The sequence below is a fragment of the Silene latifolia genome, chromosome 1 (assembly GCF_048544455.1).
Source record: "Silene latifolia isolate original U9 population chromosome 1, ASM4854445v1, whole genome shotgun sequence".
Classification (NCBI taxonomy): Eukaryota; Viridiplantae; Streptophyta; class Magnoliopsida; order Caryophyllales; family Caryophyllaceae; genus Silene; species Silene latifolia.
Window position 1 is genome coordinate 55710736 of NC_133526.1, and position 14602 is coordinate 55725337.

At 42.4% G+C, this 14602-nt stretch overlaps 1 pseudogene; it reads right to left on the bottom strand.

The window, feature by feature from the left end:
- Positions 1-13816: 13816 nt before the first annotated feature.
- LOC141620739 (small nucleolar RNA R71) lies at positions 13817-13915 on the bottom strand (annotated as a pseudogene).
- Positions 13916-14602: the final 687 nt, after the last annotated feature.

Consider the following 14602-nt stretch of genomic DNA (forward strand, 5'->3'; position numbering starts at 1 on the left):
AATGGGACAAAAAGGGGTATTTTTGGCAGTGTGAAGCTTATGGGTAAAATGAGAAAAGGAAACCTCTACCACATTTGTCAACAAACCACAGACCGAATGCGTACAGGTATTAAGTAGATCAAATTCATATTCATGCAAATTAAGGAAACATGTCTCATAAGGAGTACTACTCACATTCCTAAATAAACCGGTCATGAATGTCACCAGTTATAGGCTCTAATTCTCAGAAATATGATGTAGTTTGCCAAAATTCAAAGTCAAATCTAAGGTCCAGCAAAATAATTTAACGAAAACTCGCAGATATGCATATACGATTCTACTAATAACATGTTAATCTAGCAAGGCTCAGGCAAAACAGGTGCAAATGCAAAATCATCATAGAAATACTACCGTTCCGACTCGACCTATATGCTAAAATAAACGTGCATTTTATGGAATTTTTTTGAATTTTTTCAATTTTTTTGGTATTTTGATGTATATGAAGAAATAAACAACAATAATGCAAAACAAAGAATAAACGTGAATGCAAGCAAATATGCGACGCAAAACCCTTCCCCAAACCAAATCGCACAATGTCCCCATTGTGCAAAATCATATAGTGAAGAAAAGAGAAATGGGAATTTGCGAGGAAATAAATAAGCAAGACACAAAGGAAAGATATGGAACTCACAAGACTTTAAGCGCAGCAAAGGAAACCTCCCCAAACCAGCGTGAGCTAGGAGGTTTCAGTAGCTAGCAGTGCTACCAATAAGAGTGCCTGAAAGACAGAAAATACCACGCATAAGACTGAGAAAACAATTTTGAGGCGGTAAAATTGTGCACAAATAAAAGAACTTGAAGAAAGAAGTAATATGACGGAAAATAAAGCGGAGTAGAAAACTCCCTTAGGTCCGCATATCGACCAAACACAGCAGGGGAGAGGTCGTGAACGAATATAGCAGCAGCAGTGGTCGATCGACCAATGAGATCAGTCGATCGACCAGGTGGGCGTGAACAATAGCTCCTGTAAACCTGCAAATCAGTCGATCGACCATAAAGACCAGTCGATCGACTGAAAACACTGCTGCAACCTCCAATTTCTTCGTATTTAGCTCAATAATTTGAGCTAACAAGCTCTAAATACCTGCAAGTACGCAATAAAACGCGCCCAAAAATTGCGCAAAACCCAGAATAAAGCCTAAAGTACTTAAAAATCCTAAGCAAATAAAAAAACGATGTTTTCGCGCACACAAAAAGCAATAAAATTGTCTTAACAAAGCAATTAATGAGAAGTTCGTAACGAGATTGATCAACTAATAGTTGATCAAGAAGGACCACGGTATGGCCCACTTCGTCGGCTTCTGGCTACTTGAGGTAGCCTCAATGGTGCTCATCTCATCAGCTGCACCCTTCTTAGCTTCGACAGTCGGAGAGCTCAATGGATCAACTTCGTCATCCCCTCAATCAAAGGCTTCCTTGGGTTCAACGGAGTCCAAGTCAGACCGTCTCACCTTGGTTGGCTCATCTTCCACTTCCTCATCGGTCCCATAGCTTAGGCATCCAAGACCTCCTCTTTGAATGATAGGCTTTGTCGTGGCTGTAGTGACCTGCAGCTCATCCTTCCCCAAACCAGCTCCTGCATTATCTAAAACAACAGATTCTTCCTCTATTTTGCTCCCAATCTGGGGCGGAGGGGTTAGCACATGAGGAGTAGTAGAGACAGGCAATTCAGGAAGCACAAAGTACGATTTCTTTTCAGAGACCGTATTACATGTAACAGGCCACATGGGGTCCTTCTTTTTAGCAGGTTGGGCAAAAATAATAGAATGTTTCCCAACTTTGAAGGTCAAAGTTCCAGAGCCTACGTCAATAACTGCACCAGCAGTGTGCAGAAACGACCTTCCTAGGATGATAGGTATATGGGCATCCTCAGGCATGTCAAGGACAACAAAATCAACAGGGAAGAAAAACTTCCCTATTTGGACGGGTATGTCCTCTAGGACTCCTATAGGCTCGACCGCAGATCGGTCAGCCATCTGAACTGTCATGTCTGTGATAGCAAACCGGGTCAACTTAAGCCTCCTAGCTAAACTCAAGGGCATGACGCTTATGCTAGCCCCTAGATCACACAATGCTTTCTCAATTGAGAAAGTACCTATTTTGCAAGGAACATAAAAGCTACCCGGGTCCTCTAACTTATGGGGCGCAGTGTGAGACAGATAAGAACAAGACTCCTTAGTAAGTGCGACAGTGTGCACTGTTTCAAGTGACTGCTTTTTGGACAACAGTTGTTTCATAAATTTAGTATAAGCGGGCACTTGGTTAACTAACTCAAGGAAGGGGACTTGTACATTCAGACTACGGATAACTTTCTCAAACTTACTGAAAGATACCTGTTCCTTGGTCGGCACGAGTCTCTCCGGATATGGGGCTGTGAGGAGTACCTTAGCCCTCTCCTCCAATTCACGTGCGCCGGCGTCCTTGGACTTAGGCTGAAAGTCCGTCACCTTCTCTTTGTTGAAGCTGGACCCCTCCTCAGATCGTCTCAAATGAGAACCATTAACCGTCATTGGGTCGAACTTCGGGGCCGGGACCGACCCATCAGCACTCGGGTCTGGTCCTAACACCTTCGGGACTGTGGTACCTCGAAATAAGTGGTCTCGTAGGTTATTTGGCATCAAAGGACGAAACTCCTCAGCATCAGCAGTGATCTCAGTCGATTGACCACTGTCCTCAGTCGATCGACTGGGATGTACAGTTCCAGAAGCTCCTGTAACCCGTGCTTGATCGATCGATCGGTATATCGATCGATCGATCAAATACCTGCGACGTCTTTTTCTTTGATTTGTTCGTTGAAGCTTTCTCTTGACTTGTTTCCGGCTCATCTTTTTCAACAGCGTCCTCGACCATGGCAGGACCATCAAGGGTGGACCCGCTCCTCAAAGTGATGGCATTTAGGGTCTCCTTTTGTTCAGGTTGAGTCGGTAAGTGTCCGGGAGCTCGAGTGTTACTTTTGCTAGCCAATTGAGCTATTTGGCTCTCTAGTAGCTTCATCCCGGCCTCTCTCGCTTGGGACTCCTTTAGCAACAGATTTTTAAGCTCAGAAAATTCAGAAATCTGCGATTGTTGCTGCTGCGGCACATAAGGGGGCTTTTGATATTGCTGTTGCTTTTGATGCGGTGGTATATAAGGTTGTTGCTGCGGTGGAGCTTGAGTTGGGTTAAGGACATTTTGGCTCCTCCAACTCAAGTTCGGATGGGTGTTCGGCTCATAGTAGGTGTTGGTCTGCCTATAGTGTTGAAAGACAAAGACATGATTCGAAGGACTAGGGCGGTTTTTCGAGACATGGCCCTCACCTCCACACCTTTCACGAGACGAAAGGACCTCGACACAACATTAACTTGGTACATCCCACCTTTAGAAACTCCTCCTAGCTCATACTTGTCAAATCTCGCAGTGAGAGCCTCAAGTGCGAACAGAGGAAGATTCAAATACTCTCCTCCTGGTTCCCTCTAGAATTCCCATACTCGGCCTTGTGGGTAGCTAGATCGTCAATGATCTTCCACCCCTTGGTTGCTCCCAAATTTTCAAATGACTCTTCCATTGGGCAGATCCAAAATGGCTCTCTGATCGTCGTACAACCCATTGTAGAAATGGTTGCACAAGCTCCACTTTTCGAACCCATGGTGCGGTATGGTTCGCACCAACTTCTTGAATCGGACCCATGCCTCGTGGAAATTCTCATCTGGCCCTTGTTTAAAGCCCGTGATTTGAGCTCTAATCGCAATCGTCCTTGAAGCAGAAAATTACTTCTTGTAGAATGCCAGTGCCAATGTATTCCAATCAATGATCCCTTGGACAGCTCGGTCCAGGTCTCTATACCACTCCCTTGCAGCATCACGAAGGGAGAAGATGAACATGGTCTCCTTGATTTGGTCCTGGGCCACGCTAGCTGGTGGGGGTATGGAACAGCAGTAGTCAATAAAGGTCTCCATATGTTTAGCTGCATCTTCATTTGCAGCTCCCCCGAACTGATTTCTCTCGACCATAGTAATGTAGGCAGGCTTTGGTTCGAACTTCCTGGCATCTCCCGGTAGTTCGAACCCCTTGTATAAATTGTCGGCTGTCGGCTCAGAATAACTAGCTATACTTGCTTCCTCGGCCATGACTGGAATTTCCGAGAAGTAACTGTCTCGGCTGAAGAAGTGGAAACAGGCGAAGATGGTGGATTATCTTTGAACAGTTCGTTCTCGTAGTAGCTTGACAGAGTACTCGCTCTTCCTCTCGTCGGTAATACTCTTTGTGTTCGCCTCAACTCGCGCAAGGATCTTTCAAGCTCAGGGTTCAACGGTACTAATTCTCCACCCTGTGACCTGCGCATAAGAAGAAACTACAAAAAGAATATAAGAAAAGTTTAAGGAACAGATGTCCCTTAAACTAAGAAAGACTAAAAATAAAAACAACTAAAATTAGGACTATTGCCTCCCCGGCAACGGCGCCAAAATTTGATACCCGTCGTTGTGAGTACCAAAGATAAAATTTATAATTCCTATTAGGACTAACCTAGGCTAGTGGTAACAGGGTCGAACCACAAGGAGGCAGTTGTAAATTTTAGTTGATTTATGTTCAGTCTGAGGTAACTATTGTGGAGGTTGAATTGAATTGGTCTACAGCTAAAAGTGAACAAAGATAATAAACTAAATAAATGATTTAAACAGATAAAAGAAGGGTACTAGGATGGTCGGTTCATTATAGCTTCGACGGCAGCAAACTAAGTCGGTCTGAATCAAACACAGGTAAGGCGGGAAATAAAGAGGTCCTCTCGGTCCACTCTTAACAAATAGCATCTTTCGATCTTGCTATAGGTCCCTAATGTCACTAATACTAACTTTCGTCCTGAAAAGTGACTAACGGTCTAAACTATACCTATCTCTCGATCTTAGCACAGTCTAGTCGATTTAATTGATGGTCTAATAACTTTCCCTATCTTTCGATCTAATGGGACGGTCACAAAATAGGTATTTAACTGGTCGCATGCATTCGATTCGTTAAATACAAGATTAAATTCAATTAAAACGAAGGAAACCCTACGAGGTCAGTCGATCGACTAACAATGTCAGTCGATCGACCAACACGCGAGACAGTCCGTATCTAATCCAATGCCGCCTATGCCATAAATCGCCTACATCCTAGCACAATAGAATTAGCTACTCATGCTAAGGGTAAAAACAACAATTAAACTGATAATGATTACTGAATTCATGCTTAAAGTAGATAGCAAATAGCGATAATGCGATAATTGGCTATAGGGGTACTAACTAGCAAAACAATACTAATGATGAAAGTAAAGCAATAAACTGGAATTAGGGCAGAAAGAATACCGAGATTGCAGGGGAACGATTGAGAAACGAAAATTCCGATGCTAAACAATATTCCAAACCCTAATTATTGATAAACTAAACTGAATGTGAAACTAGGTAAAAATCGGATCTAAAACTGAGATAAAAACTTCCTTCTAAACTGAATGTTTTATGTTACGTTATATAGCAAATAACGTAACATCTTATTTCCTAAACCTAGCATCATGGGCTTGCGCTTTCTCGGTCTTCTAATTCTCGTCTGGAATAGCAATCTGGTCGATCGACTGATAAGGCTGGTCGATCGACTGCTCCTCAGCAAACAGTGGCTTCTGGAACCCGAACATTGGTCGATCGACTAAGAATGATGGTCGATCGACTAATGGAGCTGCTACTTGACTTCTTTTAACTCGTGGACTCGTCTTTTGGGCCTTGAATTGCGCACCAAGCTCGTTCCTTAAGCAATTCCTTTACGTCATTTGCAATGCAGATTAATCGGGGACGGATTTGGCTTGATTTTCCGTTGAATTCTTCACATTTCTGCAATAATGTACAAAATACGGAAGTAGACGGAAATAGGGAGAAATGTAGCATAAACTACAAGAATGAGCTCTGAAATGCGTGTAAAATGGGATGTAAAACATCATATAAATAACACGCATCAGTCGTGATGGATTGGTTGGGCAAGTATGATGCTAAGATAGATTGTCGACAAAAGAGGGAGTCTTTAAAGGGACCTAAGGGAGTCAAGGTATCATATATGGGGTTCGTAGTAAGACCTAAGCTGAAGTTTATTGCGATAATGACTCTAAAGTCATGTTTGAGGAAGAAGTGTCCTTTGATCCTTTGTCATGTGAGGGATATGCGTGTGGAGGAGCCTTCAGCATCTGACATACTTGTGGTTGGGGAGTTTGGTGATGTTTTTCCGGATGAGATACGTATCGACTTTAGTGTTGAGCTCAAACCGGGGGCAGGACCTATATCTAAAGCACCGTACTGGATGGGACCTAAAGAGTTAGAAGAGTTGAAGAAGCAGCTGAATGAGTTGTTAGACAAGGGGTATATTCGGCCTAGTGTATCACATTGGGGTGCACCAGTTTTGTTTGTGAAAAAGAAAGACAGGAGTATGAGGCTATGCATCGACTATAGAGAGTTGAATCATGTCACCGTGAAGAACAAGTATCCTTTGCCAAGGATTGATGATCTTTTTTACCAGCTGAGTGGCGCAGGAGTGTTTTCTAAGATCGATTTGAGGTCGGGTTAACACCAGCTGAGGATAACAGATGAGGATATTCCTAAGACAGCTTTTCGGTCGCGGTATGGTCACTATGAGTATGTACTGATGCCTTCTGGGTTGACTAATGCACCGACAGTTTTCATGGATCTTATGAACCGGATTTTCAGCCCGTTCTTGGATAGGTTTGTGGTCGTCTTTATTGATGGCATCTCGGTCTACTCTAAGATTAAGGAGGAGCACGAGGAGCACCCGAGGTTAGTACTGAAGACTTTGCGAGATAATCAGCTGTATGCCAAGTTATCTAAGTGCGAGTTTTGGTTGGAGAAAATGGCCTTTCTGGGCCATGTGATATCAAAAGAGGGTGTGTCGGTGGATCCTAGTAAGATTGAGGCAGTGACTAATTGGAAAGCAACAAAGAATATTGCTCAGATTCGGAGTTTCTTGGGTTTGCCTAGCTACTACAGGAGGTTTATGAAGAAATTTTCTAAGATCGCTAGACCTATGGCAGCTTTGATACGGAAAGAGACCATATTTCATTGGGATGAGAGTTGTGAAACGACATTCCAAACCTTGAAGGAGCGTTTGACCACAGCTCATGTTCTAGCTCTACTAGAGGGAAGTGAGAACTTTGAAGCATACACGGATGCTTCAAAGAATGGGTTGGGTTGTGTATTAATGCAGAATGGGAAGGTTATCGCTTATGCGTCAAGGTAGCTGAAACCGTATGAGGAGAACTATCCTACTCACAATTTGGAATTGGGTGCTATTTTTTTTTGCTCTAAAGATTTGGAGGCACTATTTTTATGGGGCGACCTTTAAGGTGTTCTCGGATCATAAGAGCATGAATTACATCTATACATAGAAAGAGCTGAACATATGACAAACATGATGGATGGAGTTGATTGGGGACTATGACATGGAGATCATTTATCACGAGGGTAAAGCTAATGTGGTGGCAGATGCTTTGAGTAGCAAGAGTGTACATTCGTTGTGCACAACTATGTATTTGATGAAACTGAGGGATGGGATCTCTCAGATGGGGATCCATATGATTCGAAAGGGCGATGCCATCGGGGACTTGACTATCGAATCGGACTTGGATGATGACATAAAGAGAAACAGGAACTTGATCCCAAGATTCAAGAGTGGAAGTCAAGGGTAGAGAGTGGCACGGTTTCAAGGTTTTCTATCCACACAGATGAGAGTGTTCATTTTGATGGGAGATGGTGTGTACCTAGTGACGCGGACGTGAAGAAGTTGATCATGACGGAGGCTCATTGCACTCATTATTCAGTGCATCCGAGTGGTGACAAGCTATATAAGGACTTAAAGAAGAAGTTTTGGTGGCCTAACATTAAGAAAGATGAGGCGGAGTTTGTGGCTAAGTGTTTTACTTGTCAAAGAGTAAAAAGTGAACAACGAAGACCACAAGGTAAGATTCAGTCACTTGAGGTACCAGAGTGGAAATGGGAGTCGATCTCTATGGATTTCGTCGTGGGGTTACCAAGGACTCAGCAAGGTAACAATATGATTTGGGTGATGCGTCGACCGTTTAACAAAGTCAGCCTACTTTATTGCGGAAAAAAGGATACTTGGACTAAGATGCAGCTAGCTTTAGGATATAGAAAGCATGTGGTTTGGTTACATGGGGTGCCAAAGGATATAATGTCAGATCGAGATGCGAGGTTCATATCACGGTTTTGGCAAGAGTTGCAGGATTTGATGGGAACTACCATGAAGATGAGTACAGCCTTTCATCCTGCGACAGATGATCAGACTGAGAGGACTATCAAGACTTTAGAGGATATGTTGAGGGCTTGTGCCATTTAGTTTGGTGGAAGTTGGGAGGATAGACTAGACTTGATCGAGTTTTCATACAACAATAGCTATCACACCAGCATTGGGATGACACCGTTTAAGGCTTTGTATGGTAGGAAGTGCAGAAGTTAGGTATGTTGGGATGATAGTGCCGAGGTTGTGGTTTTAGGGCCACAGATGGTATAGGATATGATTGAGCAAGTTCACTTGATTCGCCAAAAGATGAAAGCAGCTCAAGATCGCCAAAAGAGTTACGCGGATTTGCACCGCAGGGACATCGAGTTCGTGGTAGGTGATAAGGTCCTTTTGAAAGTGTCACCTATGCGAGGAGTGATGAGATTTGGCAAGAAAGGGAAGTTGAGTCAGAATTTCATCGGTCCTTATGAGATTCTAGACCGCGTAGGTGAAGTAGCTTATCGGCTAGCTTTGCAACCATCGCTTGATCGGGTCCATAAAGTGTTTCATGTATCGCAACTCCGGAAGTATATGAGTGATCCAGCATATGTGCTTGAGGTTGAGAACATAAAGTTTTGCGAGTCTCTAACTTATGCTAACGTTCCTAAGGAGATCTTAGACCGTAAGGTGCACAAGACACGGAATGGTGAGACTGTCTTAGTAAACGTACGTTGGTCTAATCACAATGTGGAAGAGGCCACATGGCAACCGGAGGAATTTATGAGAGAGAGTTTTCCTCACCTTTTTGATCAGGTATGTTTGGTTATGGGGACGTAACCGTTGTCTTTTAGGGGGGGGGAGATGGCCGCATGCATGTTTTGGGTTAGTTTGAGGTCAACACAGTTGTGTTTTTGGCATCTTTGAGTTTGGGATGAGTTATTTTGTTATGTATAGTTGGTGTTGTTGGTACCTTTGAGTAGTTGTGGTTGTTGTCGTTGAGTAGTTAGTGTTGCGTTGTGTGTTTCGTTTTGGGTATGGTATGAACTTCGGGGACGAAGTTCGTTTTAAGGAGGGAAGACTGTAATTCCATGGTTTTCTGGGTCTTGTTACTCGGCCGAATAGGGCTAACTCGGCCGAGTAGAGTGTCGTGTGTTTTCTGGTCAGGCTACTGTCCAGGAACACTCAGCCGAGTACTCTTGGTACTCGACCGAGTAACCGATCTGACGGGTTTTCTTTCCGCGGTTTAATTAAGGATGATTAAAGGTCATAAATCGTGTTTTGTAGTTTACTTTAATTTTTACCAAAAACCTAATTACATTATACGCTCCTCTAATCATCCTTAATCACTCTCAAGGCAAGTGATCATTCGTGAGTATTTTGTTCATCTCTTTCGCGTCAGTTTCGTTGGTAAATCACTAGTTCCGCATCTTTGGTTTATTATTGTCTTTTAGGGATTTGCCCTTGTGTTTTGATTTAGGGAAAAAGTGTGATTGGCATGTTTGTGATTAGATTGTTGTGGTTATTGTTAGGTGAAGGATTTGTAGAGGAACGTTTCTAGCTTTCGCTGTGTACTCGTGATTCGGATCAGTGATAAGGTAGGGTTTCCCTACTCAGTTGCTTGTTTAATTGATTTAAGATGGTTTATTGTGGTATTGGCATGATTAATATCGTTGTTGGCATTGTCTTTCTTAGTTGTTGGAATTGTTGTTGTTTGTCTATGGTTGCGAGGTGCGTCCTCGGCTGAGTGGGGTCATTTTCGAGAATGGCTTCACGCCCTTGATTCGCCTCTTGTGGTTCCCGTCACAAAGAGGGATGTGCACATTAATGGACATGGGTTGTTGCTCGTTGCGATGAGCGGGGCTTAGGTGGGCAAGGCTGCGGCCCCCACAGGCGGTATGGATTACTGTTGCGATGGGTAACCTGGCAGGGCTACACACTTAAGTGTGTAGCTGGATATGAGATATGATTGGAGTTGGAGAATGGTTGTATAGTTGTTGTCTTGGTTGTTTCTTGCGATTAGCTTATTTTAATTATTCAGTTGACTTACCCTGTTGTGTTTTATAAAACTGTGGTGATCCATTCGGGTATGGTGAGCAGATTGTGAGAGGTGATGATTACATTTATGTAATACCCGACCTTTATAGGACCCGTACTTAGACCTTGAGACACGTGAGAGGACCATTAGACCCGATAAGAGATCACTCGAGAGGGAAGGATAGCCTTACACTAGACCTAGACTAGACCAAGTGGAATTGCAGCGGGCCGAGTGGTTCCACTCGGTCGAGTGGAGAGTATATTTGACCGAGTAGGGCAGCTACTCGACCGAGTGAGTCCACTCGACCAAGTGGACTCGGTCGAGTGGCACTGTTTCAGAACACGGGATTAAACCCTTATTCCCTAACCTTAAAATCATTTCTATCTTTCTCCTTATCTCTCCAAACTCTCTCCCTTCTCTCTAAACCGTCACAAACACCTACTACTTGGGATTCAAGCTTGGATTAGAGGATTTACCACCTTCCTCTTGATCTCCTTCACCTGGTAAGTAAAGAACTACCCTTTTCTAGTCTTTTAAACCCTAAATTTTCGGGGATTTCGTTATGGGTAATTAATTAGTAATTAGCATGTGTAATAGGGGTAATTAAGGGGTGATAATAAGGGTTTTAGTAGTGAATATTAGTATAGGATGTATTGTGATAGTTATTATGTGATTTGTATAGGATGAGACGGTTCCTTGAGACGGTTTCGGTCCGGATTCGAGTAGCTTAAGGAGATTGCTAAAAGGTATGTTAATCCTACTCGGTTTCAATAATGTGGTGTCGTTTATTTTGATTTTGTAGTTAGTCTCACATAATTAGGGCATTTTCATTATAACATGTTTAGTGGTTAATCGCGTCATTAAGAGGATGATTATGATATGTTTGGTGTAGTTCATGTATTTTTTATTATCATATATTTTGAGGATGTATTGTTGTTTAGGAGACGTAAGATGGTTGGGAGACCGTCTTACGCTTGAGTCGCCTCTTGGAGCTTCCCACTCCAAGAGGGATGTGCACACTAATGGCTTCAGTCACGTAAGGACTCGTTTGGTTGAGGCACGACGTCTGGCAGGGGATCCGGTTGGCTTTCGGACCCGGTACGTCTGGACGTGTCCCGGTACCTGTTTGTGGTTATCAATATGTCTGGGTGATGTGAGTTATATTTGTGCACATTAAGTCCCCGAACTAGCCTCGTTCCTATGCTTTCTAGTGCTTATTAAGGTCGTTTCTTATCTTTAGTTCCCTACTTTGCATATTCTTTGAGGTTTTGTGTGCTTGGTAGGAAAGGATTGCTAGCCTTGCATTTATGGAGCAAAGTGGAGCTAAATGGAGTACATCTAATGACCAAGCATCAAAGAGGAGACCATTACTAAAGGCCTAAGTGAATAAATGAACTAGAATGGGAATGATGAAGACCCCCACAACTTCCCAACGATCCCCACGGATCCTTAGGCAGTCAAAAGGAGAAGAAGAAACCTGATCAAAGATCCGGGCGTCCCGAGCTCAGGTTGGGCGTCTCAAGCCTCAATCCGGGCATCTCACCGTCAGGTCGAGCGGATCCTTGGGCAGCACGAGCTGGCTTCAAGGTCAAGTCGGGCGGCTCCTTATGAGACTTGCATGACACTAATCTTCTCTTAGGGACTTAATCGTCATTTAAGCCCTTAGTTACCCTAATACTTGTACTTAGTATAAATACCCCATTGTATTAGGGGATTAATCACCAAGTTATAATTTAGCATTAATCAAGTTTAGATATTACTAATCAAGTTGTATTCACTCAATTCATTATTAATCAAATCTTAATTCCTCTTTAATCATTCAAGTGTTCTTAGTTTTAGTTGGGTAATTTGAAGACTATCTGGGTTTATTGAAGACTTGGAAACTCTTCATCATTCATCAAGTGTTCTTCTATTATTCTTTGCTTATTATTTGGATCATCCTTAAGTTGGTATAATCCCTTTTACCCTTGCTTAATTATTGCTTTACTCATTCATCATGTTTAACTTTGTTAATATGATTGACACCTTTATTAGCATATTTACCATAATCATGAGTGAGTAGTCTCCTAGCTAGGGTTAATGGGGGATTATAGGAGCTAAATCATGGGGGTAGATCCATACTTAATCTAATATGTTTCCATAAGATTGCTTGCTTGTTGTAGTTTCAACTTATGCACATGTTATGCTTGATAAGTTGCTTGATTGAAAACCTTGCATGCATACATCTCTTATCTATTCAACAAGACGTGTAAGATATAAACTAACTCGAGTCTTGTTAGACCATGCATAAAATTTGAATATGAAGAAACTAAGTCGACTTGTAGGTGTTGTACAGTCTTGACCGACTCGGCTCTGAGACCCAAATCTTCCGAGGAATTGTAAGACATAAACTATCTCGATTCCACTACAACAATAATTTGCTTGCAACTATGTAAACATGTTTGTATAATCACCACCATGAATCCCTTATCAACCCATGACACCCTAGTGCCTTTAATCTATTGTTTACAAACCCCTACTTTACTTGCTTGTTTTACCTTCATTTCTTTACATTTCATTGTTAAGTAGTTTAGTTTGATACCTCAAATCTCAACCCAATTTGTGACACCCTAAGACATAGCTCTCTACAACCGATAACTTAATTCAATACCCGTCCTTTGGGATCCGACCTTTACTTGCCACTCTACTAAGGGTAGTTATTGAAGATTATAAATATTGTTTTGATTGGTTAGCTTAGACGACAAAGTTTAGACCGAATCAAAAACGGCGTCGTTGCCGGGGACGATGTTCAATTGAATTGTTATCATTTGTTGTTTTTAGTTGTGTCTTTCTTAACCTTGGGGAAGTCAAACTCCTCAAGGTAGTTTTAATTGTTTTCTAATTGTTTGCTTTTTACATGGCTAGGAGATCACAAGGACCTTTAGCTATTGTTCCCGAAATTGAAAGGACCTTGACCAACATTAGAAGAACCGTTAGAGGGGCTTCAACAAGTTTGGGTATTGGAGAACTTGTGGACATTGGTGTTGACCAATCGTATAGTGTTGAGTTTACCAACCCTTTTGCAAGAGAAGGAGAGGAGAACCCAATTCAAAAATAACCACAAAATCAACCCACAATGCCTAAATTTTCATCTCATTCCGTACCAACCGAGGATAACCTACTAAATGGTACTCCTACACCACCTCACTTAACTGGTAATTTTATTGCCAAATCCGCATTCATACAATTAGTTGAGAGAAGCCAATCTGGAGGGATGCCTAGTGAAGATCATCACCTACATATGGAGACTTTTTGTGACTATTGTGATGCAATCTCTCAAACCGGAGTGACCCAAGACCAAATTCGATGGGTGTTGTTTCCTTTTTCCTTGATCGGAACCGCAAAGCAATGGTTAAAGAGCCTAAACAAGGCTGCCGTTGGAATTGATTCATGGAAGAAGTTAGCACTTGCCTTCTATAAGAAGTTCTATCCTTCGGAGAAGACTAACGTGTTGAGAGCCCAAATCACCGGTCTCAAGCAAAGGGATGAGGAATCATTATATGAAGCTTGGGAGAGATTCAAGGACACTTGTCACTCTTGTCCTCACCATGGACTTAGTGAATGGTTCCTTGTTCAACAATTTTGGAATGGCTTATATGAAGACTCACGAAATGTGCTTAATATGGGCTCCAATGGGAGATTCACCGAGGTTGATGACAACCAAATATGGGCTAAAATCGAAGAGATGGCGGTTCATAATTCTTGATATAGTAGGCCACGAAAGGCCACTAGAGGAGGGACGGATGAGGTGGATTGCATCACACAATTGGGTGCTCAACTAGGTGCTCATATTGACACCATAAACTTGAAGTTTTAGAAAGACATGGCCAAGATTGATGAAGCTTCCCAATCACCTAAACAACATGTCAATGCTATGATGGCAACATCCTCAATCCCAAATGGAGTGTGTGAAAGTTGTGGAACCGGGACATTGATCAAAACGAATGTAGAGGAACAAGTGAACAAGTGAATGTCTTCCAAGCATACAAAAATGGCACACCTTATTCCAACTACTATAATGAGAATACCAAATTCCATCCAAATCTTTCATACAAGAACCAAAATGTCCAAAACCCTCAACCCACATATACACCTCCTCCAATGAGAAATCCTACTCAAAGACCATACTACAATCAACCCAATGACCAAGCTTTTGATGTTCAAAAAGCGGTCCTCCAAATGCAAAAGAGCCAACAAGATTTCTTTGCTCAAATGCAAAGGTATAGCCAAGCCAAAGACACT